Genomic DNA, 26,778 nt, shown 5'->3' with positions numbered 1-26,778 from the left:
ACCTACACCAGGCACGGCATCTAACACACACACACACACACACACACACACACACACCACGCAGAGACACCCAGACCACGCACGCACGCACGGGGACGCACCCTCCTCTCCCCCACCCCACACACGAGCAGCCGAAGGACAAGAGGGTATGGCTGGGGCCTGAGCGGGAACAAGCGAAGCCTTGGTTTGCGGCCCCTCGGCCAACTGCATCAGGATTTTTGTCTGGGCTCGGAGGCCAGAGGATCTCTGCCATTTGCTAGCAGGGCCAGGGATGGCAGGAGGGTGGGTACGGGGCTCAGCCAGGGCCAGTTCTGCTGGCACGATCCTGTAGCACGTGGCCGCGTAGCACGGGGCCGGGTCTGAAGGAGGCCAAGCAGGGGCACAAGACCCAGCAGCGGCACAGGGAAGAGGCCCAGGGCACCCAGGAGCAGACGAGACCCGGGAGTCGTGCGTGCTTGGCGTGGCCGCGGGCCCCGTGACGCCCGAGGACTCGAGTGCTCAGCCCCGTGTAGTGGCCGCGAAGGCCTGCCTGGGAGAAACGCCCCGGGAGGCCGGCAGGAACCCGGGATCGGAAGGGATGTGGAGGGGCCCCGGGTCGGAGGAGATGGCTTTGGCTGTGTTTGGTTTTGTTTCTTCTTCCCAAGATCCCGGGTGTGAAAGGGGCCAGAGGTGAAGTCCTGGGCTGGAAAGCCTCACGATTCAGCCCCGCAGCCCCAGGCCCTGAGTGTGGAGGAGGGCGGAGCGGGTCGGCGAAGGGCGCGGCTGCCGTTTTCCTGATGGGCTGGAGGGGCAGTGGCGCTTTCCGGACGAAGAGGACCGGAAGGGTCCCCGAGACCTCCGCTGGGAGCCACGCACCCACCCAAGGATACGGCTCCAGGAGGCGACGGAGGAGGGCGGCTGCTTGCCCTGGCCCGAGCTGTGCGTCCCCCGCCTTGGCCACAGCAGTGGACATTCCCAGAAGAACAAGCGCCCGAGAGCACTGAGAAATTTTCCCCCGAGAAAACTTGACCCTCGTCCTGGCAGCAGGACACCTCGGGAAGAAAGCCACCCAGCGGCCACCTGGGCGAGACCGGCTGCCCGAGCAGGCGCGCGGGGCCTCTGGCCGCTGGCCCCGGGCTGCCAGCCCCCACCCGGACTCCCAGCCGTGCCAGGAGAGCAGCGTGGAGACGCACGCCGGGGCCCTCGGCAGGCTCTTGGGGCTCCCGGAGGCGGCGGCTAGCGTCTACGGCCATACCACCCTGAACGCGCCCGATCTCGTCTGATGTCGGAAGCTAAGCAGGGTCGGACCTGGTTAGTACTTGGATGGGAGACCGCCTGGGAATACCGGGTGCTGTAGGCTTTTGCTCCTCCCTCCCTCGCTGCTCCTTTTGTCTTCGGGGACTTCGCCACCACCCCCCCCCCCACCACCACCACCCCCAGCACCACCACCACCACCACCACAACGACCCACCGTGACCACGACCCCGACCCCGTCCGGGCCACCCGCCAGACCCACGCACACCGAATCCTCACAGCTACATCCCCGAATCCTCTCCCCTCCCCACACTCTCCTGGGGCGCGCGCCCGCGACACGGGTCACCAGCGAGGTTGGTCCCAGGCCACGTTGGGGACCGCTCCCCAACTGCCCTCCAGGCGGGCGGGGAGGGACGTGCGGAAGCCATGAGAAAGTGGGTCCTGCACCCCAGCGGGCCCCACAGCGGGACGCGCCACACCTGGGCTCGCCACAAGGTGGTGCACTGGGTCCAGGGCAAGACGCCAGGGGACAGAGAAGCAGGGAGCCTCAGTCGGGTGCTGCTCCACGTCGCCCTCCGTCGCTCAACCCAAGACAGGGCAGCCAGCGCGCGACCTCTACGTGGGATCCCGCCTCCCACGGCAGAGCCTGCGGTCACAGGGACAGAGGGCGCAGGCCGCCAGAGCTCCGGATGCCAGCGGCAGCTCCCCGTCCCGCTCAAAGGGAGGGAGGGCCGCCGCTGGCGCCCAGTCGCCTGTGCCACCCTCCGGGTCTCAAAGCACTCCTCAGTCAGCTCAAGGACCGGGGCCACCTGGCCTTCGGGGTCACATGGGCTTGGGCACGACGGAAGGGACCGCTTGCCCCCGTGGAACAGACATTCTCCCCGTGGACAACCTCAGGTGCCGGGACCCTCTGCTCCGCCTTGGAAAACCCACCTTCTGCAATGTATGCCCAACGCAATCAGGCCGAGCAGATTGACCCCCTCGGCCCGGCCCCAGTGTGTGATGGGGCTCTGTGCGTGAGGGCTTGCTCTTCCCCACCTACACCAGGCACGGCATCTAACACACACACACACACACACACACACCACGCAGAGACACCCAGACCACGCACGCACGCACGGGGACGCACCCTCCTCTCCCCCACCCCACACACGAGCAGCCGAAGGACAAGAGGGTATGGCTGGGGCCTGAGCGGGAACAAGCGAAGCCTTGGTTTGCGGCCCCTCGGCCAACTGCATCAGGATTTTTGTCTGGGCTCGGAGGCCAGAGGATCTCTGCCATTTGCTAGCAGGGCCAGGGATGGCAGGAGGGTGGGTACGGGGCTCAGCCAGGGCCAGTTCTGCTGGCACGATCCTGTAGCACGTGGCCGCGTAGCACGGGGCCGGGTCTGAAGGAGGCCAAGCAGGGGCACAAGACCCAGCAGCGGCACAGGGAAGAGGCCCAGGGCACCCAGGAGCAGACGAGACCCGGGAGTCGTGCGTGCTTGGCGTGGCCGCGGGCCCCGTGACGCCCGAGGACTCGAGTGCTCAGCCCCGTGTAGTGGCCGCGAAGGCCTGCCTGGGAGAAACGCCCCGGGAGGCCGGCAGGAACCCGGGATCGGAAGGGATGTGGAGGGGCCCCGGGTCGGAGGAGATGGCTTTGGCTGTGTTTGGTTTTGTTTCTTCTTCCCAAGATCCCGGGTGTGAAAGGGGCCAGAGGTGAAGTCCTGGGCTGGAAAGCCTCACGATTCAGCCCCGCAGCCCCAGGCCCTGAGTGTGGAGGAGGGCGGAGCGGGTCGGCGAAGGGCGCGGCTGCCGTTTTCCTGATGGGCTGGAGGGGCAGTGGCGCTTTCCGGACGAAGAGGACCGGAAGGGTCCCCGAGACCTCCGCTGGGAGCCACGCACCCACCCAAGGATACGGCTCCAGGAGGCGACGGAGGAGGGCGGCTGCTTGCCCTGGCCCGAGCTGTGCGTCCCCCGCCTTGGCCACAGCAGTGGACATTCCCAGAAGAACAAGCGCCCGAGAGCACTGAGAAATTTTCCCCCGAGAAAACTTGACCCTCGTCCTGGCAGCAGGACACCTCGGGAAGAAAGCCACCCAGCGGCCACCTGGGCGAGACCGGCTGCCCGAGCAGGCGCGCGGGGCCTCTGGCCGCTGGCCCCGGGCTGCCAGCCCCCACCCGGACTCCCAGCCGTGCCAGGAGAGCAGCGTGGAGACGCACGCCGGGGCCCTCGGCAGGCTCTTGGGGCTCCCGGAGGCGGCGGCTAGCGTCTACGGCCATACCACCCTGAACGCGCCCGATCTCGTCTGATCTCGGAAGCTAAGCAGGGTCGGGCCTGGTTAGTACTTGGATGGGAGACCGCCTGGGAATACCGGGTGCTGTAGGCTTTTGCTCCTCCCTCCCTCGCTGCTCCTTTTGTCTTCGGGGACTTCGCCACCACCCCCCCCCCACCACCACCACCCCCAGCACCACCACCACCACCACCACCACAACGACCCACCGTGACCACGACCCCGACCCCGTCCGGGCCACCCGCCAGACCCACGCACACCGAATCCTCACAGCTACGTCCCCGAATCCTCTCCCCTCCCCACACTCTCCTGGGGCGCGCGCCCACGACACGGGTCACCAGCGAGGTTGGTCCCAGGCCACGTTGGGGACCGCTCCCCAACTGCCCTCCAGGCGGGCGGGGAGGGACGTGCGGAAGCCATGAGAAAGTGGGTCCTGCACCCCAGCGGGCCCCACAGCGGGACGCGCCACACCTGGGCTCGCCACAAGGTGGTGCACTGGGTCCAGGGCAAGACGCCAGGGGACAGAGAAGCAGGGAGCCTCAGTCGGGTGCTGCTCCACGTCGCCCTCCGTCGCTCAACCCAAGACAGGGCAGCCAGCGCGCGACCTCTACGTGGGATCCCGCCTCCCACGGCAGAGCCTGCGGTCACAGGGACAGAGGGCGCAGGCCGCCAGAGCTCCGGATGCCAGCGGCAGCTCCCCGTCCCGCTCAAAGGGAGGGAGGGCCGCCGCTGGCGCCCAGTCGCCTGTGCCACCCTCCGGGTCTCAAAGCACTCCTCAGTCAGCTCAAGGACCGGGGCCACCTGGCCTTCGGGGTCACATGGGCTTGGGCACGACGGAAGGGACCGCTTGCCCCCGTGGAACAGACATTCTCCCCGTGGACAACCTCAGGTGCCGGGACCCTCTGCTCCGCCTTGGAAAACCCACCTTCTGCAATGTATGCCCAACGCAATCAGGCCGAGCAGATTGACCCCCTCGGCCCGGCCCCAGTGTGTGATGGGGCTCTGTGCGTGAGGGCTTGCTCTTCCCCACCTACACCAGGCACGGCATCTAACACACACACACACACACACACACACCACGCAGAGACACCCAGACCACGCACGCACGCACGGGGACGCACCCTCCTCTCCCCCACCCCACACACGAGCAGCCGAAGGACAAGAGGGTATGGCTGGGGCCTGAGCGGGAACAAGCGAAGCCTTGGTTTGCGGCCCCTCGGCCAACTGCATCAGGATTTTTGTCTGGGCTCGGAGGCCAGAGGATCTCTGCCATTTGCTAGCAGGGCCAGGGATGGCAGGAGGGTGGGTACGGGGCTCAGCCAGGGCCAGTTCTGCTGGCACGATCCTGTAGCACGTGGCCGCGTAGCACGGGGCCGGGTCTGAAGGAGGCCAAGCAGGGGCACAAGACCCAGCAGCGGCACAGGGAAGAGGCCCAGGGCACCCAGGAGCAGACGAGACCCGGGAGTCGTGCGTGCTTGGCGTGGCCGCGGGCCCCGTGACGCCCGAGGACTCGAGTGCTCAGCCCCGTGTAGTGGCCGCGAAGGCCTGCCTGGGAGAAACGCCCCGGGAGGCCGGCAGGAACCCGGGATCGGAAGGGATGTGGAGGGGCCCCGGGTCGGAGGAGATGGCTTTGGCTGTGTTTGGTTTTGTTTCTTCTTCCCAAGATCCCGGGTGTGAAAGGGGCCAGAGGTGAAGTCCTGGGCTGGAAAGCCTCACGATTCAGCCCCGCAGCCCCAGGCCCTGAGTGTGGAGGAGGGCGGAGCGGGTCGGCGAAGGGCGCGGCTGCCGTTTTCCTGATGGGCTGGAGGGGCAGTGGCGCTTTCCGGACGAAGAGGACCGGAAGGGTCCCCGAGACCTCCGCTGGGAGCCACGCACCCACCCAAGGATACGGCTCCAGGAGGCGACGGAGGAGGGCGGCTGCTTGCCCTGGCCCGAGCTGTGCGTCCCCCGCCTTGGCCACAGCAGTGGACATTCCCAGAAGAACAAGCGCCCGAGAGCACTGAGAAATTTTCCCCCGAGAAAACTTGACCCTCGTCCTGGCAGCAGGACACCTCGGGAAGAAAGCCACCCAGCGGCCACCTGGGCGAGACCGGCTGCCCGAGCAGGCGCGCGGGGCCTCTGGCCGCTGGCCCCGGGCTGCCAGCCCCCACCCGGACTCCCAGCCGTGCCAGGAGAGCAGCGTGGAGACGCACGCCGGGGCCCTCGGCAGGCTCTTGGGGCTCCCGGAGGCGGCGGCTAGCGTCTACGGCCATACCACCCTGAACGCGCCCGATCTCGTCTGATGTCGGAAGCTAAGCAGGGTCGGACCTGGTTAGTACTTGGATGGGAGACCGCCTGGGAATACCGGGTGCTGTAGGCTTTTGCTCCTCCCTCCCTCGCTGCTCCTTTTGTCTTCGGGGACTTCGCCACCACCCCCCCCCACCACCACCACCCCCAGCACCACCACCACCACCACCACAACGACCCACCGTGACCACGACCCCGACCCCGTCCGGGCCACCCGCCAGACCCACGCACACCGAATCCTCACAGCTACGTCCCCGAATCCTCTCCCCTCCCCACACTCTCCTGGGGCGCGCGCCCGCGACACGGGTCACCAGCGAGGTTGGTCCCAGGCCACGTTGGGGACCGCTCCCCAACTGCCCTCCAGGCGGGCGGGGAGGGACGTGCGGAAGCCATGAGAAAGTGGGTCCTGCACCCCAGCGGGCCCCACAGCGGGACGCGCCACACCTGGGCTCGCCACAAGGTGGTGCACTGGGTCCAGGGCAAGACGCCAGGGGACAGAGAAGCAGGGAGCCTCAGTCGGGTGCTGCTCCACGTCGCCCTCCGTCGCTCAACCCAAGACAGGGCAGCCAGCGCGCGACCTCTACGTGGGATCCCGCCTCCCACGGCAGAGCCTGCGGTCACAGGGACAGAGGGCGCAGGCCGCCAGAGCTCCGGATGCCAGCGGCAGCTCCCCGTCCCGCTCAAAGGGAGGGAGGGCCGCCGCTGGCGCCCAGTCGCCTGTGCCACCCTCCGGGTCTCAAAGCACTCCTCAGTCAGCTCAAGGACCGGGGCCACCTGGCCTTCGGGGTCACATGGGCTTGGGCACGACGGAAGGGACCGCTTGCCCCCGTGGAACAGACATTCTCCCCGTGGACAACCTCAGGTGCCGGGACCCTCTGCTCCGCCTTGGAAAACCCACCTTCTGCAATGTATGCCCAACGCAATCAGGCCGAGCAGATTGACCCCCTCGGCCCGGCCCCAGTGTGTGATGGGGCTCTGTGCGTGAGGGCTTGCTCTTCCCCACCTACACCAGGCACGGCATCTAACACACACACACACACACACACACACACCACGCAGAGACACCCAGACCACGCACGCACGCACGGGGACGCACCCTCCTCTCCCCCACCCCACACACGAGCAGCCGAAGGACAAGAGGGTATGGCTGGGGCCTGAGCGGGAACAAGCGAAGCCTTGGTTTGCGGCCCCTCGGCCAACTGCATCAGGATTTTTGTCTGGGCTCGGAGGCCAGAGGATCTCTGCCATTTGCTAGCAGGGCCAGGGATGGCAGGAGGGTGGGTACGGGGCTCAGCCAGGGCCAGTTCTGCTGGCACGATCCTGTAGCACGTGGCCGCGTAGCACGGGGCCGGGTCTGAAGGAGGCCAAGCAGGGGCACAAGACCCAGCAGCGGCACAGGGAAGAGGCCCAGGGCACCCAGGAGCAGACGAGACCCGGGAGTCGTGCGTGCTTGGCGTGGCCGCGGGCCCCGTGACGCCCGAGGACTCGAGTGCTCAGCCCCGTGTAGTGGCCGCGAAGGCCTGCCTGGGAGAAACGCCCCGGGAGGCCGGCAGGAACCCGGGATCGGAAGGGATGTGGAGGGGCCCCGGGTCGGAGGAGATGGCTTTGGCTGTGTTTGGTTTTGTTTCTTCTTCCCAAGATCCCGGGTGTGAAAGGGGCCAGAGGTGAAGTCCTGGGCTGGAAAGCCTCACGATTCAGCCCCGCAGCCCCAGGCCCTGAGTGTGGAGGAGGGCGGAGCGGGTCGGCGAAGGGCGCGGCTGCCGTTTTCCTGATGGGCTGGAGGGGCAGTGGCGCTTTCCGGACGAAGAGGACCGGAAGGGTCCCCGAGACCTCCGCTGGGAGCCACGCACCCACCCAAGGATACGGCTCCAGGAGGCGACGGAGGAGGGCGGCTGCTTGCCCTGGCCCGAGCTGTGCGTCCCCCGCCTTGGCCACAGCAGTGGACATTCCCAGAAGAACAAGCGCCCGAGAGCACTGAGAAATTTTCCCCCGAGAAAACTTGACCCTCGTCCTGGCAGCAGGACACCTCGGGAAGAAAGCCACCCAGCGGCCACCTGGGCGAGACCGGCTGCCCGAGCAGGCGCGCGGGGCCTCTGGCCGCTGGCCCCGGGCTGCCAGCCCCCACCCGGACTCCCAGCCGTGCCAGGAGAGCAGCGTGGAGACGCACGCCGGGGCCCTCGGCAGGCTCTTGGGGCTCCCGGAGGCGGCGGCTAGCGTCTACGGCCATACCACCCTGAACGCGCCCGATCTCGTCTGATCTCGGAAGCTAAGCAGGGTCGGGCCTGGTTAGTACTTGGATGGGAGACCGCCTGGGAATACCGGGTGCTGTAGGCTTTTGCTCCTCCCTCCCTCGCTGCTCCTTTTGTCTTCGGGGACTTCGCCACCACCCCCCCCACCACCACCACCACCCCCAGCACCACCACCACCACCACCACCACAACGACCCACCGTGACCACGACCCCGACCCCGTCCGGGCCACCCGCCAGACCCACGCACACCGAATCCTCACAGCTACGTCCCCGAATCCTCTCCCCTCCCCACACTCTCCTGGGGCGCGCGCCCGCGACACGGGTCACCAGCGAGGTTGGTCCCAGGCCACGTTGGGGACCGCTCCCCAACTGCCCTCCAGGCGGGCGGGGAGGGACGTGCGGAAGCCATGAGAAAGTGGGTCCTGCACCCCAGCGGGCCCCACAGCGGGACGCGCCACACCTGGGCTCGCCACAAGGTGGTGCACTGGGTCCAGGGCAAGACGCCAGGGGACAGAGAAGCAGGGAGCCTCAGTCGGGTGCTGCTCCACGTCGCGCTCCGTCGCTCAACCCAAGACAGGGCAGCCAGCGCGCGACCTCTACGTGGGATCCCGCCTCCCACGGCAGAGCCTGCGGTCACAGGGACAGAGGGCGCAGGCCGCCAGAGCTCCGGATGCCAGCGGCAGCTCCCCGTCCCGCTCAAAGGGAGGGAGGGCCGCCGCTGGCGCCCAGTCGCCTGTGCCACCCTCCGGGTCTCAAAGCACTCCTCAGTCAGCTCAAGGACCGGGGCCACCTGGCCTTCGGGGTCACATGGGCTTGGGCACGACGGAAGGGACCGCTTGCCCCCGTGGAACAGACATTCTCCCCGTGGACAACCTCAGGTGCCGGGACCCTCTGCTCCGCCTTGGAAAACCCACCTTCTGCAATGTATGCCCAACGCAATCAGGCCGAGCAGATTGACCCCCTCGGCCCGGCCCCAGTGTGTGATGGGGCTCTGTGCGTGAGGGCTTGCTCTTCCCCACCTACACCAGGCACGGCATCTAACACACACACACACACACACACACACACACACACACACACACACCACGCAGAGACACCCAGACCACGCACGCACGCACGGGGACGCACCCTCCTCTCCCCCACCCCACACACGAGCAGCCGAAGGACAAGAGGGTATGGCTGGGGCCTGAGCGGGAACAAGCGAAGCCTTGGTTTGCGGCCCCTCGGCCAACTGCATCAGGATTTTTGTCTGGGCTCGGAGGCCAGAGGATCTCTGCCATTTGCTAGCAGGGCCAGGGATGGCAGGAGGGTGGGTACGGGGCTCAGCCAGGGCCAGTTCTGCTGGCACGATCCTGTAGCACGTGGCCGCGTAGCACGGGGCCGGGTCTGAAGGAGGCCAAGCAGGGGCACAAGACCCAGCAGCGGCACAGGGAAGAGGCCCAGGGCACCCAGGAGCAGACGAGACCCGGGAGTCGTGCGTGCTTGGCGTGGCCGCGGGCCCCGTGACGCCCGAGGACTCGAGTGCTCAGCCCCGTGTAGTGGCCGCGAAGGCCTGCCTGGGAGAAACGCCCCGGGAGGCCGGCAGGAACCCGGGATCGGAAGGGATGTGGAGGGGCCCCGGGTCGGAGGAGATGGCTTTGGCTGTGTTTGGTTTTGTTTCTTCTTCCCAAGATCCCGGGTGTGAAAGGGGCCAGAGGTGAAGTCCTGGGCTGGAAAGCCTCACGATTCAGCCCCGCAGCCCCAGGCCCTGAGTGTGGAGGAGGGCGGAGCGGGTCGGCGAAGGGCGCGGCTGCCGTTTTCCTGATGGGCTGGAGGGGCAGTGGCGCTTTCCGGACGAAGAGGACCGGAAGGGTCCCCGAGACCTCCGCTGGGAGCCACGCACCCACCCAAGGATACGGCTCCAGGAGGCGACGGAGGAGGGCGGCTGCTTGCCCTGGCCCGAGCTGTGCGTCCCCCGCCTTGGCCACAGCAGTGGACATTCCCAGAAGAACAAGCGCCCGAGAGCACTGAGAAATTTTCCCCCGAGAAAACTTGACCCTCGTCCTGGCAGCAGGACACCTCGGGAAGAAAGCCACCCAGCGGCCACCTGGGCGAGACCGGCTGCCCGAGCAGGCGCGCGGGGCCTCTGGCCGCTGGCCCCGGGCTGCCAGCCCCCACCCGGACTCCCAGCCGTGCCAGGAGAGCAGCGTGGAGACGCACGCCGGGGCCCTCGGCAGGCTCTTGGGGCTCCCGGAGGCGGCGGCTAGCGTCTACGGCCATACCACCCTGAACGCGCCCGATCTCGTCTGATGTCGGAAGCTAAGCAGGGTCGGACCTGGTTAGTACTTGGATGGGAGACCGCCTGGGAATACCGGGTGCTGTAGGCTTTTGCTCCTCCCTCCCTCGCTGCTCCTTTTGTCTTCGGGGACTTCGCCACCACCCCCCCCCCACCACCACCACCCCCAGCACCACCACCACCACCACCACAACGACCCACCGTGACCACGACCCCGACCCCGTCCGGGCCACCCGCCAGACCCACGCACACCGAATCCTCACAGCTACGTCCCCGAATCCTCTCCCCTCCCCACACTCTCCTGGGGCGCGCGCCCGCGACACGGGTCACCAGCGAGGTTGGTCCCAGGCCACGTTGGGGACCGCTCCCCAACTGCCCTCCAGGCGGGCGGGGAGGGACGTGCGGAAGCCATGAGAAAGTGGGTCCTGCACCCCAGCGGGCCCCACAGCGGGACGCGCCACACCTGGGCTCGCCACAAGGTGGTGCACTGGGTCCAGGGCAAGACGCCAGGGGACAGAGAAGCAGGGAGCCTCAGTCGGGTGCTGCTCCACGTCGCCCTCCGTCGCTCAACCCAAGACAGGGCAGCCAGCGCGCGACCTCTACGTGGGATCCCGCCTCCCACGGCAGAGCCTGCGGTCACAGGGACAGAGGGCGCAGGCCGCCAGAGCTCCGGATGCCAGCGGCAGCTCCCCGTCCCGCTCAAAGGGAGGGAGGGCCGCCGCTGGCGCCCAGTCGCCTGTGCCACCCTCCGGGTCTCAAAGCACTCCTCAGTCAGCTCAAGGACCGGGGCCACCTGGCCTTCGGGGTCACATGGGCTTGGGCACGACGGAAGGGACCGCTTGCCCCCGTGGAACAGACATTCTCCCCGTGGACAACCTCAGGTGCCGGGACCCTCTGCTCCGCCTTGGAAAACCCACCTTCTGCAATGTATGCCCAACGCAATCAGGCCGAGCAGATTGACCCCCTCGGCCCGGCCCCAGTGTGTGATGGGGCTCTGTGCGTGAGGGCTTGCTCTTCCCCACCTACACCAGGCACGGCATCTAACACACACACACACACACACACACACCACGCAGAGACACCCAGACCACGCACGCACGCACGGGGACGCACCCTCCTCTCCCCCACCCCACACACGAGCAGCCGAAGGACAAGAGGGTATGGCTGGGGCCTGAGCGGGAACAAGCGAAGCCTTGGTTTGCGGCCCCTCGGCCAACTGCATCAGGATTTTTGTCTGGGCTCGGAGGCCAGAGGATCTCTGCCATTTGCTAGCAGGGCCAGGGATGGCAGGAGGGTGGGTACGGGGCTCAGCCAGGGCCAGTTCTGCTGGCACGATCCTGTAGCACGTGGCCGCGTAGCACGGGGCCGGGTCTGAAGGAGGCCAAGCAGGGGCACAAGACCCAGCAGCGGCACAGGGAAGAGGCCCAGGGCACCCAGGAGCAGACGAGACCCGGGAGTCGTGCGTGCTTGGCGTGGCCGCGGGCCCCGTGACGCCCGAGGACTCGAGTGCTCAGCCCCGTGTAGTGGCCGCGAAGGCCTGCCTGGGAGAAACGCCCCGGGAGGCCGGCAGGAACCCGGGATCGGAAGGGATGTGGAGGGGCCCCGGGTCGGAGGAGATGGCTTTGGCTGTGTTTGGTTTTGTTTCTTCTTCCCAAGATCCCGGGTGTGAAAGGGGCCAGAGGTGAAGTCCTGGGCTGGAAAGCCTCACGATTCAGCCCCGCAGCCCCAGGCCCTGAGTGTGGAGGAGGGCGGAGCGGGTCGGCGAAGGGCGCGGCTGCCGTTTTCCTGATGGGCTGGAGGGGCAGTGGCGCTTTCCGGACGAAGAGGACCGGAAGGGTCCCCGAGACCTCCGCTGGGAGCCACGCACCCACCCAAGGATACGGCTCCAGGAGGCGACGGAGGAGGGCGGCTGCTTGCCCTGGCCCGAGCTGTGCGTCCCCCGCCTTGGCCACAGCAGTGGACATTCCCAGAAGAACAAGCGCCCGAGAGCACTGAGAAATTTTCCCCCGAGAAAACTTGACCCTCGTCCTGGCAGCAGGACACCTCGGGAAGAAAGCCACCCAGCGGCCACCTGGGCGAGACCGGCTGCCCGAGCAGGCGCGCGGGGCCTCTGGCCGCTGGCCCCGGGCTGCCAGCCCCCACCCGGACTCCCAGCCGTGCCAGGAGAGCAGCGTGGAGACGCACGCCGGGGCCCTCGGCAGGCTCTTGGGGCTCCCGGAGGCGGCGGCTAGCGTCTACGGCCATACCACCCTGAACGCGCCCGATCTCGTCTGATCTCGGAAGCTAAGCAGGGTCGGGCCTGGTTAGTACTTGGATGGGAGACCGCCTGGGAATACCGGGTGCTGTAGGCTTTTGCTCCTCCCTCCCTCGCTGCTCCTTTTGTCTTCGGGGACTTCGCCACCACCCCCCCCACCACCACCACCACCCCCAGCACCACCACCACCACCACCACCACAACGACCCACCGTGACCACGACCCCGACCCCGTCCGGGCCACCCGCCAGACCCACGCACACCGAATCCTCACAGCTACGTCCCCGAATCCTCTCCCCTCCCCACACTCTCCTGGGGCGCGCGCCCGTGACACGGGTCACCAGCGAGGTTGGTCCCAGGCCACGTTGGGGACCGCTCCCCAACTGCCCTCCAGGCGGGCGGGGAGGGACGTGCGGAAGCCATGAGAAAGTGGGTCCTGCACCCCAGCGGGCCCCACAGCGGGACGCGCCACACCTGGGCTCGCCACAAGGTGGTGCACTGGGTCCAGGGCAAGACGCCAGGGGACAGAGAAGCAGGGAGCCTCAGTCGGGTGCTGCTCCACGTCGCGCTCCGTCGCTCAACCCAAGACAGGGCAGCCAGCGCGCGACCTCTACGTGGGATCCCGCCTCCCACGGCAGAGCCTGCGGTCACAGGGACAGAGGGCGCAGGCCGCCAGAGCTCCGGATGCCAGCGGCAGCTCCCCGTCCCGCTCAAAGGGAGGGAGGGCCGCCGCTGGCGCCCAGTCGCCTGTGCCACCCTCCGGGTCTCAAAGCACTCCTCAGTCAGCTCAAGGACCGGGGCCACCTGGCCTTCGGGGTCACATGGGCTTGGGCACGACGGAAGGGACCGCTTGCCCCCGTGGAACAGACATTCTCCCCGTGGACAACCTCAGGTGCCGGGACCCTCTGCTCCGCCTTGGAAAACCCACCTTCTGCAATGTATGCCCAACGCAATCAGGCCGAGCAGATTGACCCCCTCGGCCCGGCCCCAGTGTGTGATGGGGCTCTGTGCGTGAGGGCTTGCTCTTCCCCACCTACACCAGGCACGGCATCTAACACACACACACACACACACACACACACACACACACACACACACCACGCAGAGACACCCAGACCACGCACGCACGCACGGGGACGCACCCTCCTCTCCCCCACCCCACACACGAGCAGCCGAAGGACAAGAGGGTATGGCTGGGGCCTGAGCGGGAACAAGCGAAGCCTTGGTTTGCGGCCCCTCGGCCAACTGCATCAGGATTTTTGTCTGGGCTCGGAGGCCAGAGGATCTCTGCCATTTGCTAGCAGGGCCAGGGATGGCAGGAGGGTGGGTACGGGGCTCAGCCAGGGCCAGTTCTGCTGGCACGATCCTGTAGCACGTGGCCGCGTAGCACGGGGCCGGGTCTGAAGGAGGCCAAGCAGGGGCACAAGACCCAGCAGCGGCACAGGGAAGAGGCCCAGGGCACCCAGGAGCAGACGAGACCCGGGAGTCGTGCGTGCTTGGCGTGGCCGCGGGCCCCGTGACGCCCGAGGACTCGAGTGCTCAGCCCCGTGTAGTGGCCGCGAAGGCCTGCCTGGGAGAAACGCCCCGGGAGGCCGGCAGGAACCCGGGATCGGAAGGGATGTGGAGGGGCCCCGGGTCGGAGGAGATGGCTTTGGCTGTGTTTGGTTTTGTTTCTTCTTCCCAAGATCCCGGGTGTGAAAGGGGCCAGAGGTGAAGTCCTGGGCTGGAAAGCCTCACGATTCAGCCCCGCAGCCCCAGGCCCTGAGTGTGGAGGAGGGCGGAGCGGGTCGGCGAAGGGCGCGGCTGCCGTTTTCCTGATGGGCTGGAGGGGCAGTGGCGCTTTCCGGACGAAGAGGACCGGAAGGGTCCCCGAGACCTCCGCTGGGAGCCACGCACCCACCCAAGGATACGGCTCCAGGAGGCGACGGAGGAGGGCGGCTGCTTGCCCTGGCCCGAGCTGTGCGTCCCCCGCCTTGGCCACAGCAGTGGACATTCCCAGAAGAACAAGCGCCCGAGAGCACTGAGAAATTTTCCCCCGAGAAAACTTGACCCTCGTCCTGGCAGCAGGACACCTCGGGAAGAAAGCCACCCAGCGGCCACCTGGGCGAGACCGGCTGCCCGAGCAGGCGCGCGGGGCCTCTGGCCGCTGGCCCCGGGCTGCCAGCCCCCACCCGGACTCCCAGCCGTGCCAGGAGAGCAGCGTGGAGACGCACGCCGGGGCCCTCGGCAGGCTCTTGGGGCTCCCGGAGGCGGCGGCTAGCGTCTACGGCCATACCACCCTGAACGCGCCCGATCTCGTCTGATCTCGGAAGCTAAGCAGGGTCGGGCCTGGTTAGTACTTGGATGGGAGACCGCCTGGGAATACCGGGTGCTGTAGGCTTTTGCTCCTCCCTCCCTCGCTGCTCCTTTTGTCTTCGGGGACTTCGCCACCACCCCCCCCCCACCACCACCACCCCCAGCACCACCACCACCACCACCACAACGACCCACCGTGACCACGACCCCGACCCCGTCCGGGCCACCCGCCAGACCCACGCACACCGAATCCTCACAGCTACGTCCCCGAATCCTCTCCCCTCCCCACACTCTCCTGGGGCGCGCGCCCGCGACACGGGTCACCAGCGAGGTTGGTCCCAGGCCACGTTGGGGACCGCTCCCCAACTGCCCTCCAGGCGGGCGGGGAGGGACGTGCGGAAGCCATGAGAAAGTGGGTCCTGCACCCCAGCGGGCCCCACAGCGGGACGCGCCACACCTGGGCTCGCCACAAGGTGGTGCACTGGGTCCAGGACAAGACGCCAGGGGACAGAGAAGCAGGGAGCCTCAGTCGGGTGCTGCTCCACGTCGCCCTCCGTCGCTCAACCCAAGACAGGGCAGCCAGCGCGCGACCTCTACGTGGGATCCCGCCTCCCACGGCAGAGCCTGCGGTCACAGGGACAGAGGGCGCAGGCCGCCAGAGCTCCGGATGCCAGCGGCAGCTCCCCGTCCCGCTCAAAGGGAGGGAGGGCCGCCGCTGGCGCCCAGTCGCCTGTGCCACCCTCCGGGTCTCAAAGCACTCCTCAGTCAGCTCAAGGACCGGGGCCACCTGGCCTTCGGGGTCACATGGGCTTGGGCACGACGGAAGGGACCGCTTGCCCCCGTGGAACAGACATTCTCCCCGTGGACAACCTCAGGTGCCGGGACCCTCTGCTCCGCCTTGGAAAACCCACCTTCTGCAATGTATGCCCAACGCAATCAGGCCGAGCAGATTGACCCCCTCGGCCCGGCCCCAGTGTGTGATGGGGCTCTGTGCGTGAGGGCTTGCTCTTCCCCACCTACACCAGGCACGGCATCTAACACACACACACACACACACACACACCACGCAGAGACACCCAGACCACGCACGCACGCACGGGGACGCACCCTCCTCTCCCCCACCCCACACACGAGCAGCCGAAGGACAAGAGGGTATGGCTGGGGCCTGAGCGGGAACAAGCGAAGCCTTGGTTTGCGGCCCCTCGGCCAACTGCATCAGGATTTTTGTCTGGGCTCGGAGGCCAGAGGATCTCTGCCATTTGCTAGCAGGGCCAGGGATGGCAGGAGGGTGGGTACGGGGCTCAGCCAGGGCCAGTTCTGCTGGCACGATCCTGTAGCACGTGGCCGCGTAGCACGGGGCCGGGTCTGAAGGAGGCCAAGCAGGGGCACAAGACCCAGCAGCGGCACAGGGAAGAGGCCCAGGGCACCCAGGAGCAGACGAGACCCGGGAGTCGTGCGTGCTTGGCGTGGCCGCGGGCCCCGTGACGCCCGAGGACTCGAGTGCTCAGCCCCGTGTAGTGGCCGCGAAGGCCTGCCTGGGAGAAACGCCCCGGGAGGCCGGCAGGAACCCGGGATCGGAAGGGATGTGGAGGGGCCCCGGGTCGGAGGAGATGGCTTTGGCTGTGTTTGGTTTTGTTTCTTCTTCCCAAGATCCCGGGTGTGAAAGGGGCCAGAGGTGAAGTCCTGGGCTGGAAAGCCTCACGATTCAGCCCCGCAGCCCCAGGCCCTGAGTGTGGAGGAGGGCGGAGCGGGTCGGCGAAGGGCGCGGCTGCCGTTTTCCTGATGGGCTGGAGGGGCAGTGGCGCTTTCCGGACGAAGAGGACCGGAAGGGTCCCCGAGACCTCCGCTGGGAGCCACGCACCCACCCAAGGATACGGCTCCAGGAGGCGACGGAGGAGGGCGGCTGCTTGCCCTGGCCCGAGCTGTGCGTCCCCCGCCTTGGCCACAGCAGTGGACATTCCCAGAAGAACAAGCGCCCGAGAGCACTGAGAAATTTTCCCCCGAGAAAACTTGACCCTCGTCCTGGCAGCAGGACACCTCGGGAAGAAAGCCACCCAGCGGCCACCTGGGCGAGACCGGCTGCCCGAGCAGGCGCGCGGGGCCTCTGGCCGCTGGCCCCGGGCTGCCAGCCCCCACCCGGACTCCCAGCCGTGCCAGGAGAGCAGCGTGGAGACGCACGCCGGGGCCCTCGGCAGGCTCTTGGGGCTCCCGGAGGCGGCGGCTAGCGTCTACGGCCATACCACCCTGAACGCGCCCGATCTCGTCTGATCTCGGAAGCTAAGCAGGGTCGGGCCTGGTTAGTACTTGGATGGGAGACCGCCTGGGAATACCGGGTGCTGTAGGCTTTTGCTCCTCCCTCCCTCGCTGCTCCTTTTGTCTTCGGGGACTTCGCCACCACCCCCCCCACCACCACCACCACCCCCAGCACCACCACCACCACCACCACCACAACGACCCACCGTGACCACGACCCCGACCCCGTCCGGGCCACCCGCCAGACCCACGCACACCGAATCCTCACAGCTACGTCCCCGAATCCTCTCCCCTCCCCACACTCTCCTGGGGCGCGCGCCCGCGACACGGGTCACCAGCGAGGTTGGTCCCAGGCCACGTTGGGGACCGCTCCCCAACTGCCCTCCAGGCGGGCGGGGAGGGACGTGCGGAAGCCATGAGAAAGTGGGTCCTGCACCCCAGCGGGCCCCACAGCGGGACGCGCCACACCTGGGCTCGCCACAAGGTGGTGCACTGGGTCCAGGGCAAGACGCCAGGGGACAGAGAAGCAGGGAGCCTCAGTCGGGTGCTGCTCCACGTCGCGCTCCGTCGCTCAACCCAAGACAGGGCAGCCAGCGCGCGACCTCTACGTGGGATCCCGCCTCCCACGGCAGAGCCTGCGGTCACAGGGACAGAGGGCGCAGGCCGCCAGAGCTCCGGATGCCAGCGGCAGCTCCCCGTCCCGCTCAAAGGGAGGGAGGGCCGCCGCTGGCGCCCAGTCGCCTGTGCCACCCTCCGGGTCTCAAAGCACTCCTCAGTCAGCTCAAGGACCGGGGCCACCTGGCCTTCGGGGTCACATGGGCTTGGGCACGACGGAAGGGACCGCTTGCCCCCGTGGAACAGACATTCTCCCCGTGGACAACCTCAGGTGCCGGGACCCTCTGCTCCGCCTTGGAAAACCCACCTTCTGCAATGTATGCCCAACGCAATCAGGCCGAGCAGATTGACCCCCTCGGCCCGGCCCCAGTGTGTGATGGGGCTCTGTGCGTGAGGGCTTGCTCTTCCCCACCTACACCAGGCACGGCATCTAACACACACACACACACACACACACACACACACACACACACACACACACCACGCAGAGACACCCAGACCACGCACGCACGCACGGGGACGCACCCTCCTCTCCCCCACCCCACACACGAGCAGCCGAAGGACAAGAGGGTATGGCTGGGGCCTGAGCGGGAACAAGCGAAGCCTTGGTTTGCGGCCCCTCGGCCAACTGCATCAGGATTTTTGTCTGGGCTCGGAGGCCAGAGGATCTCTGCCATTTGCTAGCAGGGCCAGGGATGGCAGGAGGGTGGGTACGGGGCTCAGCCAGGGCCAGTTCTGCTGGCACGATCCTGTAGCACGTGGCCGCGTAGCACGGGGCCGGGTCTGAAGGAGGCCAAGCAGGGGCACAAGACCCAGCAGCGGCACAGGGAAGAGGCCCAGGGCACCCAGGAGCAGACGAGACCCGGGAGTCGTGCGTGCTTGGCGTGGCCGCGGGCCCCGTGACGCCCGAGGACTCGAGTGCTCAGCCCCGTGTAGTGGCCGCGAAGGCCTGCCTGGGAGAAACGCCCCGGGAGGCCGGCAGGAACCCGGGATCGGAAGGGATGTGGAGGGGCCCCGGGTCGGAGGAGATGGCTTTGGCTGTGTTTGGTTTTGTTTCTTCTTCCCAAGATCCCGGGTGTGAAAGGGGCCAGAGGTGAAGTCCTGGGCTGGAAAGCCTCACGATTCAGCCCCGCAGCCCCAGGCCCTGAGTGTGGAGGAGGGCGGAGCGGGTCGGCGAAGGGCGCGGCTGCCGTTTTCCTGATGGGCTGGAGGGGCAGTGGCGCTTTCCGGACGAAGAGGACCGGAAGGGTCCCCGAGACCTCCGCTGGGAGCCACGCACCCACCCAAGGATACGGCTCCAGGAGGCGACGGAGGAGGGCGGCTGCTTGCCCTGGCCCGAGCTGTGCGTCCCCCGCCTTGGCCACAGCAGTGGACATTCCCAGAAGAACAAGCGCCCGAGAGCACTGAGAAATTTTCCCCCGAGAAAACTTGACCCTCGTCCTGGCAGCAGGACACCTCGGGAAGAAAGCCACCCAGCGGCCACCTGGGCGAGACCGGCTGCCCGAGCAGGCGCGCGGGGCCTCTGGCCGCTGGCCCCGGGCTGCCAGCCCCCACCCGGACTCCCAGCCGTGCCAGGAGAGCAGCGTGGAGACGCACGCCGGGGCCCTCGGCAGGCTCTTGGGGCTCCCGGAGGCGGCGGCTAGCGTCTACGGCCATACCACCCTGAACGCGCCCGATCTCGTCTGATCTCGGAAGCTAAGCAGGGTCGGGCCTGGTTAGTACTTGGATGGGAGACCGCCTGGGAATACCGGGTGCTGTAGGCTTTTGCTCCTCCCTCCCTCGCTGCTCCTTTTGTCTTCGGGGACTTCGCCACCACCCCCCCCCCCACCACCACCACCCCCAGCACCACCACCACCACCACCACAACGACCCACCGTGACCACGACCCCGACCCCGTCCGGGCCACCCGCCAGACCCACGCACACCGAATCCTCACAGCTACGTCCCCGAATCCTCTCCCCTCCCCACACTCTCCTGGGGCGCGCGCCCGCGACACGGGTCACCAGCGAGGTTGGTCCCAGGCCACGTTGGGGACCGCTCCCCAACTGCCCTCCAGGCGGGCGGGGAGGGACGTGCGGAAGCCATGAGAAAGTGGGTCCTGCACCCCAGCGGGCCCCACAGCGGGACGCGCCACACCTGGGCTCGCCACAAGGTGGTGCACTGGGTCCAGGACAAGACGCCAGGGGACAGAGAAGCAGGGAGCCTCAGTCGGGTGCTGCTCCACGTCGCCCTCCGTCGCTCAACCCAAGACAGGGCAGCCAGCGCGCGACCTCTACGTGGGATCCCGCCTCCCACGGCAGAGCCTGCGGTCACAGGGACAGAGGGCGCAGGCCGCCAGAGCTCCGGATGCCAGCGGCAGCTCCCCGTCCCGCTCAAAGGGAGGGAGGGCCGCCGCTGGCGCCCAGTCGCCTGTGCCACCCTCCGGGTCTCAAAGCACTCCTCAGTCAGCTCAAGGACCGGGGCCACCTGGCCTTCGGGGTCACATGGGCTTGGGCACGACGGAAGGGACCGCTTGCCCCCGTGGAACAGACATTCTCCCCGTGGACAACCTCAGGTGCCGGGACCCTCTGCTCCGCCTTGGAAAACCCACCTTCTGCAATGTATGCCCAACGCAATCAGGCCGAGCAGATTGACCCCCTCGGCCCGGCCCCAGTGTGTGATGGGGCTCTGTGCGTGAGGGCTTGCTCTTCCCCACCTACACCAGGCACGGCATCTAACACACACACACACACACACACACACACACACACACACGCACACACCACGCAGAGACACCCAGACCACGCACGCACGCACGGGGACGCACCCTCCTCTCCCCCACCCCACACACGAGCAGCCGAAGGACAAGAGGGTATGGCTGGGGCCTGAGCGGGAACAAGCGAAGCCTTGGTTTGCGGCCCCTCAGCCAACTGCATCAGGATTTTTGTCTGGGCTCGGAGGCCAGAGGATCTCTGCCATTTGCTAGCAGGGCCAGGGATGGCAGGAGGGTGGGTACGGGGCTCAGCCAGGGCCAGTTCTGCTGGCACGATCCTGTAGCACGTGGCCGCGTAGCACGGGGCCGGGTCTGAAGGAGGCCAAGCAGGGGCACAAGACCCAGCAGCGGCACAGGGAAGAGGCCCAGGGCACCCAGGAGCAGACGAGACCCGGGAGTCGTGCGTGCTTGGCGTGGCCGCGGGCCCCGTGACGCCCGAGGACTCGAGTGCTCAGCCCCGTGTAGTGGCCGCGAAGGCCTGCCTGGGAGAAACGCCCCGGGAGGCCGGCAGGAACCCGGGATCGGAAGGGATGTGGAGGGGCCCCGGGTCGGAGGAGATGGCTTTGGCTGTGTTTGGTTTTGTTTCTTCTTCCCAAGATCCCGGGTGTGAAAGGGGCCAGAGGTGAAGTCCTGGGCTGGAAAGCCTCACGATTCAGCCCCGCAGCCCCAGGCCCTGAGTGTGGAGGAGGGCGGAGCGGGTCGGCGAAGGGCGCGGCTGCCGTTTTCCTGATGGGCTGGAGGGGCAGTGGCGCTTTCCGGACGAAGAGGACCGGAAGGGTCCCCGAGACCTCCGCTGGGAGCCACGCACCCACCCAAGGATACGGCTCCAGGAGGCGACGGAGGAGGGCGGCTGCTTGCCCTGGCCCGAGCTGTGCGTCCCCCGCCTTGGCCACAGCAGTGGACATTCCCAGAAGAACAAGCGCCCGAGAGCACTGAGAAATTTTCCCCCGAGAAAACTTGACCCTCGTCCTGGCAGCAGGACACCTCGGGAAGAAAGCCACCCAGCGGCCACCTGGGCGAGACCGGCTGCCCGAGCAGGCGCGCGGGGCCTCTGGCCGCTGGCCCCGGGCTGCCAGCCCCCACCCGGACTCCCAGCCGTGCCAGGAGAGCAGCGTGGAGACGCACGCCGGGGCCCTCGGCAGGCTCTTGGGGCTCCCGGAGGCGGCGGCTAGCGTCTACGGCCATACCACCCTGAACGCGCCCGATCTCGTCTGATCTCGGAAGCTAAGCAGGGTCGGGCCTGGTTAGTACTTGGATGGGAGACCGCCTGGGAATACCGGGTGCTGTAGGCTTTTGCTCCTCCCTCCCTCGCTGCTCCTTTTGTCTTCGGGGACTTCGCCACCACCCCCCCCACCACCACCACCACCCCCAGCACCACCACCACCACCACCACCACAACGACCCACCGTGACCACGACCCCGACCCCGTCCGGGCCACCCGCCAGACCCACGCACACCGAATCCTCACAGCTACGTCCCCGAATCCTCTCCCCTCCCCACACTCTCCTGGGGCGCGCGCCCGCGACACGGGTCACCAGCGAGGTTGGTCCCAGGCCACGTTGGGGACCGCTCCCCAACTGCCCTCCAGGCGGGCGGGGAGGGACGTGCGGAAGCCATGAGAAAGTGGGTCCTGCACCCCAGCGGGCCCCACAGCGGGACGCGCCACACCTGGGCTCGCCACAAGGTGGTGCACTGGGTCCAGGGCAAGACGCCAGGGGACAGAGAAGCAGGGAGCCTCAGTCGGGTGCTGCTCCACGTCGCGCTCCGTCGCTCAACCCAAGACAGGGCAGCCAGCGCGCGACCTCTACGTGGGATCCCGCCTCCCACGGCAGAGCCTGCGGTCACAGGGACAGAGGGCGCAGGCCGCCAGAGCTCCGGATGCCAGCGGCAGCTCCCCGTCCCGCTCAAAGGGAGGGAGGGCCGCCGCTGGCGCCCAGTCGCCTGTGCCACCCTCCGGGTCTCAAAGCACTCCTCAGTCAGCTCAAGGACCGGGGCCACCTGGCCTTCGGGGTCACATGGGCTTGGGCACGACGGAAGGGACCGCTTGCCCCCGTGGAACAGACATTCTCCCCGTGGACAACCTCAGGTGCCGGGACCCTCTGCTCCGCCTTGGAAAACCCACCTTCTGCAATGTATGCCCAACGCAATCAGGCCGAGCAGATTGACCCCCTCGGCCCGGCCCCAGTGTGTGATGGGGCTCTGTGCGTGAGGGCTTGCTCTTCCCCACCTACACCAGGCACGGCATCTAACACACACACACACACACACACACACACACACACACACACACACACACCACGCAGAGACACCCAGACCACGCACGCACGCACGGGGACGCACCCTCCTCTCCCCCACCCCACACACGAGCAGCCGAAGGACAAGAGGGTATGGCTGGGGCCTGAGCGGGAACAAGCGAAGCCTTGGTTTGCGGCCCCTCGGCCAACTGCATCAGGATTTTTGTCTGGGCTCGGAGGCCAGAGGATCTCTGCCATTTGCTAGCAGGGCCAGGGATGGCAGGAGGGTGGGTACGGGGCTCAGCCAGGGCCAGTTCTGCTGGCACGATCCTGTAGCACGTGGCCGCGTAGCACGGGGCCGGGTCTGAAGGAGGCCAAGCAGGGGCACAAGACCCAGCAGCGGCACAGGGAAGAGGCCCAGGGCACCCAGGAGCAGACGAGACCCGGGAGTCGTGCGTGCTTGGCGTGGCCGCGGGCCCCGTGACGCCCGAGGACTCGAGTGCTCAGCCCCGTGTAGTGGCCGCGAAGGCCTGCCTGGGAGAAACGCCCCGGGAGGCCGGCAGGAACCCGGGATCGGAAGGGATGTGGAGGGGCCCCGGGTCGGAGGAGATGGCTTTGGCTGTGTTTGGTTTTGTTTCTTCTTCCCAAGATCCCGGGTGTGAAAGGGGCCAGAGGTGAAGTCCTGGGCTGGAAAGCCTCACGATTCAGCCCCGCAGCCCCAGGCCCTGAGTGTGGAGGAGGGCGGAGCGGGTCGGCGAAGGGCGCGGCTGCCGTTTTCCTGATGGGCTGGAGGGGCAGTGTCGCTTTCCGGACGAAGAGGACCGGAAGGGTCCCCGAGACCTCCGCTGGGAGCCACGCACCCACCCAAGGATACGGCTCCAGGAGGCGACGGAGGAGGGCGGCTGCTTGCCCTGGCCCGAGCTGTGCGTCCCCCGCCTTGGCCACAGCAGTGGACATTCCCAGAAGAACAAGCGCCCGAGAGCACTGAGAAATTTTCCCCCGAGAAAACTTGACCCTCGTCCTGGCAGCAGGACACCTCGGGAAGAAAGCCACCCAGCGGCCACCTGGGCGAGACCGGCTGCCCGAGCAGGCGCGCGGGGCCTCTGGCCGCTGGCCCCGGGCTGCCAGCCCCCACCCGGACTCCCAGCCGTGCCAGGAGAGCAGCGTGGAGACGCACGCCGGGGCCCTCGGCAGGCTCTTGGGGCTCCCGGAGGCGGCGGCTAGCGTCTACGGCCATACCACCCTGAACGCGCCCGATCTCGTCTGATCTCGGAAGCTAAGCAGGGTCGGGCCTGGTTAGTACTTGGATGGGAGACCGCCTGGGAATACCGGGTGCTGTAGGCTTTTGCTCCTCCCTCCCTCGCTGCTCCTTTTGTCTTCGGGGACTTCGCCACCACCCCCCCCCCCACCACCACCACCCCCAGCACCACCACCACCACCACCACAACGACCCACCGTGACCACGACCCCGACCCCGTCCGGGCCACCCGCCAGACCCACGCACACCGAATCCTCACAGCTACGTCCCCGAATCCTCTCCCCTCCCCACACTCTCCTGGGGCGCGCGCCCGCGACACGGGTCACCAGCGAGGTTGGTCCCAGGCCACGTTGGGGACCGCTCCCCAACTGCCCTCCAGGCGGGCGGGGAGGGACGTGCGGAAGCCATGAGAAAGTGGGTCCTGCACCCCAGCGGGCCCCACAGCGGGACGCGCCACACCTGGGCTCGCCACAAGGTGGTGCACTGGGTCCAGGACAAGACGCCAGGGGACAGAGAAGCAGGGAGCCTCAGTCGGGTGCTGCTCCACGTCGCCCTCCGTCGCTCAACCCAAGACAGGGCAGCCAGCGCGCGACCTCTACGTGGGATCCCGCCTCCCACGGCAGAGCCTGCGGTCACAGGGACAGAGGGCGCAGGCCGCCAGAGCTCCGGATGCCAGCGGCAGCTCCCCGTCCCGCTCAAAGGGAGGGAGGGCCGCCGCTGGCGCCCAGTCGCCTGTGCCACCCTCCGGGTCTCAAAGCACTCCTCAGTCAGCTCAAGGACCGGGGCCACCTGGCCTTCGGGGTCACATGGGCTTGGGCACGACGGAAGGGACCGCTTGCCCCCGTGGAACAGACATTCTCCCCGTGGACAACCTCAGGTGCCGGGACCCTCTGCTCCGCCTTGGAAAACCCACCTTCTGCAATGTATGCCCAACGCAATCAGGCCGAGCAGATTGACCCCCTCGGCCCGGCCCCAGTGTGTGATGGGGCTCTGTGCGTGAGGGCTTGCTCTTCCCCACCTACACCAGGCACGGCATCTAACACACACACACACACACACACACACACACACACACACGCACACACCACGCAGAGACACCCAGACCACGCACGCACGCACGGGGACGCACCCTCCTCTCCCCCACCCCACACACGAGCAGCCGAAGGACAAGAGGGTATGGCTGGGGCCTGAGCGGGAACAAGCGAAGCCTTGGTTTGCGGCCCCTCAGCCAACTGCATCAGGATTTTTGTCTGGGCTCGGAGGCCAGAGGATCTCTGCCATTTGCTAGCAGGGCCAGGGATGGCAGGAGGGTGGGTACGGGGCTCAGCCAGGGCCAGTTCTGCTGGCACGATCCTGTAGCACGTGGCCGCGTAGCACGGGGCCGGGTCTGAAGGAGGCCAAGCAGGGGCACAAGACCCAGCAGCGGCACAGGGAAGAGGCCCAGGGCACCCAGGAGCAGACGAGACCCGGGAGTCGTGCGTGCTTGGCGTGGCCGCGGGCCCCGTGACGCCCGAGGACTCGAGTGCTCAGCCCCGTGTAGTGGCCGCGAAGGCCTGCCTGGGAGAAACGCCCCGGGAGGCCGGCAGGAACCCGGGATCGGAAGGGATGTGGAGGGGCCCCGGGTCGGAGGAGATGGCTTTGGCTGTGTTTGGTTTTGTTTCTTCTTCCCAAGATCCCGGGTGTGAAAGGGGCCAGAGGTGAAGTCCTGGGCTGGAAAGCCTCACGATTCAGCCCCGCAGCCCCAGGCCCTGAGTGTGGAGGAGGGCGGAGCGGGTCGGCGAAGGGCGCGGCTGCCGTTTTCCTGATGGGCTGGAGGGGCAGTGGCGCTTTCCGGACGAAGAGGACCGGAAGGGTCCCCGAGACCTCCGCTGGGAGCCACGCACCCACCCAAGGATACGGCTCCAGGAGGCGACGGAGGAGGGCGGCTGCTTGCCCTGGCCCGAGCTGTGCGTCCCCCGCCTTGGCCACAGCAGTGGACATTCCCAGAAGAACAAGCGCCCGAGAGCACTGAGAAATTTTCCCCCGAGAAAACTTGACCCTCGTCCTGGCAGCAGGACACCTCGGGAAGAAAGCCACCCAGCGGCCACCTGGGCGAGACCGGCTGCCCGAGCAGGCGCGCGGGGCCTCTGGCCGCTGGCCCCGGGCTGCCAGCCCCCACCCGGACTCCCAGCCGTGCCAGGAGAGCAGCGTGGAGACGCACGCCGGGGCCCTCGGCAGGCTCTTGGGGCTCCCGGAGGCGGCGGCTAGCGTCTACGGCCATACCACCCTGAACGCGCCCGATCTCGTCTGATGTCGGAAGCTAAGCAGGGTCGGACCTGGTTAGTACTTGGATGGGAGACCGCCTGGGAATACCGGGTGCTGTAGGCTTTTGCTCCTCCCTCCCTCGCTGCTCCTTTTGTCTTCGGGGACTTCGCCACCACCCCCCCCCCACCACCACCACCCCCAGCACCACCACCACCACCACCACAACGACCCACCGTGACCACGACCCCGACCCCGTCCGGGCCACCCGCCAGACCCACGCACACCGAATCCTCACAGCTACGTCCCCGAATCCTCTCCCCTCCCCACACTCTCCTGGGGCGCGCGCCCGCGACACGGGTCACCAGCGAGGTTGGTCCCAGGCCACGTTGGGGACCGCTCCCCAACTGCCCTCCAGGCGGGCGGGGAGGGACGTGCGGAAGCCATGAGAAAGTGGGTCCTGCACCCCAGCGGGCCCCACAGCGGGACGCGCCACACCTGGGCTCGCCACAAGGTGGTGCACTGGGTCCAGGGCAAGACGCCAGGGGACAGAGAAGCAGGG

The 26,778-nt window shown here is 67.7% G+C and overlaps 12 non-coding genes across 12 annotated transcripts; all 12 read left to right on the top strand.

Annotated features, from left to right (window-relative positions):
• Positions 1-1,220: 1,220 nt before the first annotated feature.
• Positions 1,221-1,339, top strand: LOC141412930 (5S ribosomal RNA). Its single transcript, XR_012437772.1, has one exon. It is a non-coding gene; the product is annotated as a 5S ribosomal RNA (ribosomal RNA).
• Positions 1,340-3,481: 2,142 nt separating this feature from the next.
• Positions 3,482-3,600, top strand: LOC141413444 (5S ribosomal RNA). The gene has a single exon (XR_012438236.1). It is a non-coding gene; the product is annotated as a 5S ribosomal RNA (ribosomal RNA).
• A 2,144-nt stretch (positions 3,601-5,744) lies between these two features.
• Positions 5,745-5,863, top strand: LOC141412929 (5S ribosomal RNA). The gene has a single exon (XR_012437771.1). It is a non-coding gene; the product is annotated as a 5S ribosomal RNA (ribosomal RNA).
• A 2,142-nt stretch (positions 5,864-8,005) lies between these two features.
• LOC141413443 (5S ribosomal RNA) lies at positions 8,006-8,124 on the top strand. Its single transcript, XR_012438235.1, has one exon. It is a non-coding gene; the product is annotated as a 5S ribosomal RNA (ribosomal RNA).
• A 2,163-nt stretch (positions 8,125-10,287) lies between these two features.
• LOC141412928 (5S ribosomal RNA) lies at positions 10,288-10,406 on the top strand. The gene has a single exon (XR_012437770.1). It is a non-coding gene; the product is annotated as a 5S ribosomal RNA (ribosomal RNA).
• Positions 10,407-12,547: 2,141 nt separating this feature from the next.
• On the top strand, positions 12,548-12,666 carry LOC141413442 (5S ribosomal RNA). Its single transcript, XR_012438234.1, has one exon. It is a non-coding gene; the product is annotated as a 5S ribosomal RNA (ribosomal RNA).
• Positions 12,667-14,829: 2,163 nt separating this feature from the next.
• LOC141413441 (5S ribosomal RNA) lies at positions 14,830-14,948 on the top strand. Its single transcript, XR_012438233.1, has one exon. It is a non-coding gene; the product is annotated as a 5S ribosomal RNA (ribosomal RNA).
• Positions 14,949-17,089: 2,141 nt separating this feature from the next.
• LOC141413440 (5S ribosomal RNA) lies at positions 17,090-17,208 on the top strand. Its single transcript, XR_012438232.1, has one exon. It is a non-coding gene; the product is annotated as a 5S ribosomal RNA (ribosomal RNA).
• Positions 17,209-19,375: 2,167 nt separating this feature from the next.
• Positions 19,376-19,494, top strand: LOC141413439 (5S ribosomal RNA). The gene has a single exon (XR_012438231.1). It is a non-coding gene; the product is annotated as a 5S ribosomal RNA (ribosomal RNA).
• Positions 19,495-21,656: 2,162 nt separating this feature from the next.
• On the top strand, positions 21,657-21,775 carry LOC141413438 (5S ribosomal RNA). Its single transcript, XR_012438230.1, has one exon. It is a non-coding gene; the product is annotated as a 5S ribosomal RNA (ribosomal RNA).
• Positions 21,776-23,942: 2,167 nt separating this feature from the next.
• LOC141413437 (5S ribosomal RNA) lies at positions 23,943-24,061 on the top strand. Its single transcript, XR_012438229.1, has one exon. It is a non-coding gene; the product is annotated as a 5S ribosomal RNA (ribosomal RNA).
• A 2,162-nt stretch (positions 24,062-26,223) lies between these two features.
• On the top strand, positions 26,224-26,342 carry LOC141412927 (5S ribosomal RNA). Its single transcript, XR_012437769.1, has one exon. It is a non-coding gene; the product is annotated as a 5S ribosomal RNA (ribosomal RNA).
• Positions 26,343-26,778: the final 436 nt, after the last annotated feature.

Source organism: Castor canadensis, chromosome 10, assembly GCF_047511655.1.
Source record: "Castor canadensis chromosome 10, mCasCan1.hap1v2, whole genome shotgun sequence".
Taxonomy (NCBI): domain Eukaryota; kingdom Metazoa; phylum Chordata; class Mammalia; order Rodentia; family Castoridae; genus Castor; species Castor canadensis.
The sequence above is the reverse complement of the archived record's forward strand: the minus strand, read 5'-3'. Positions and strand labels throughout refer to the sequence as shown.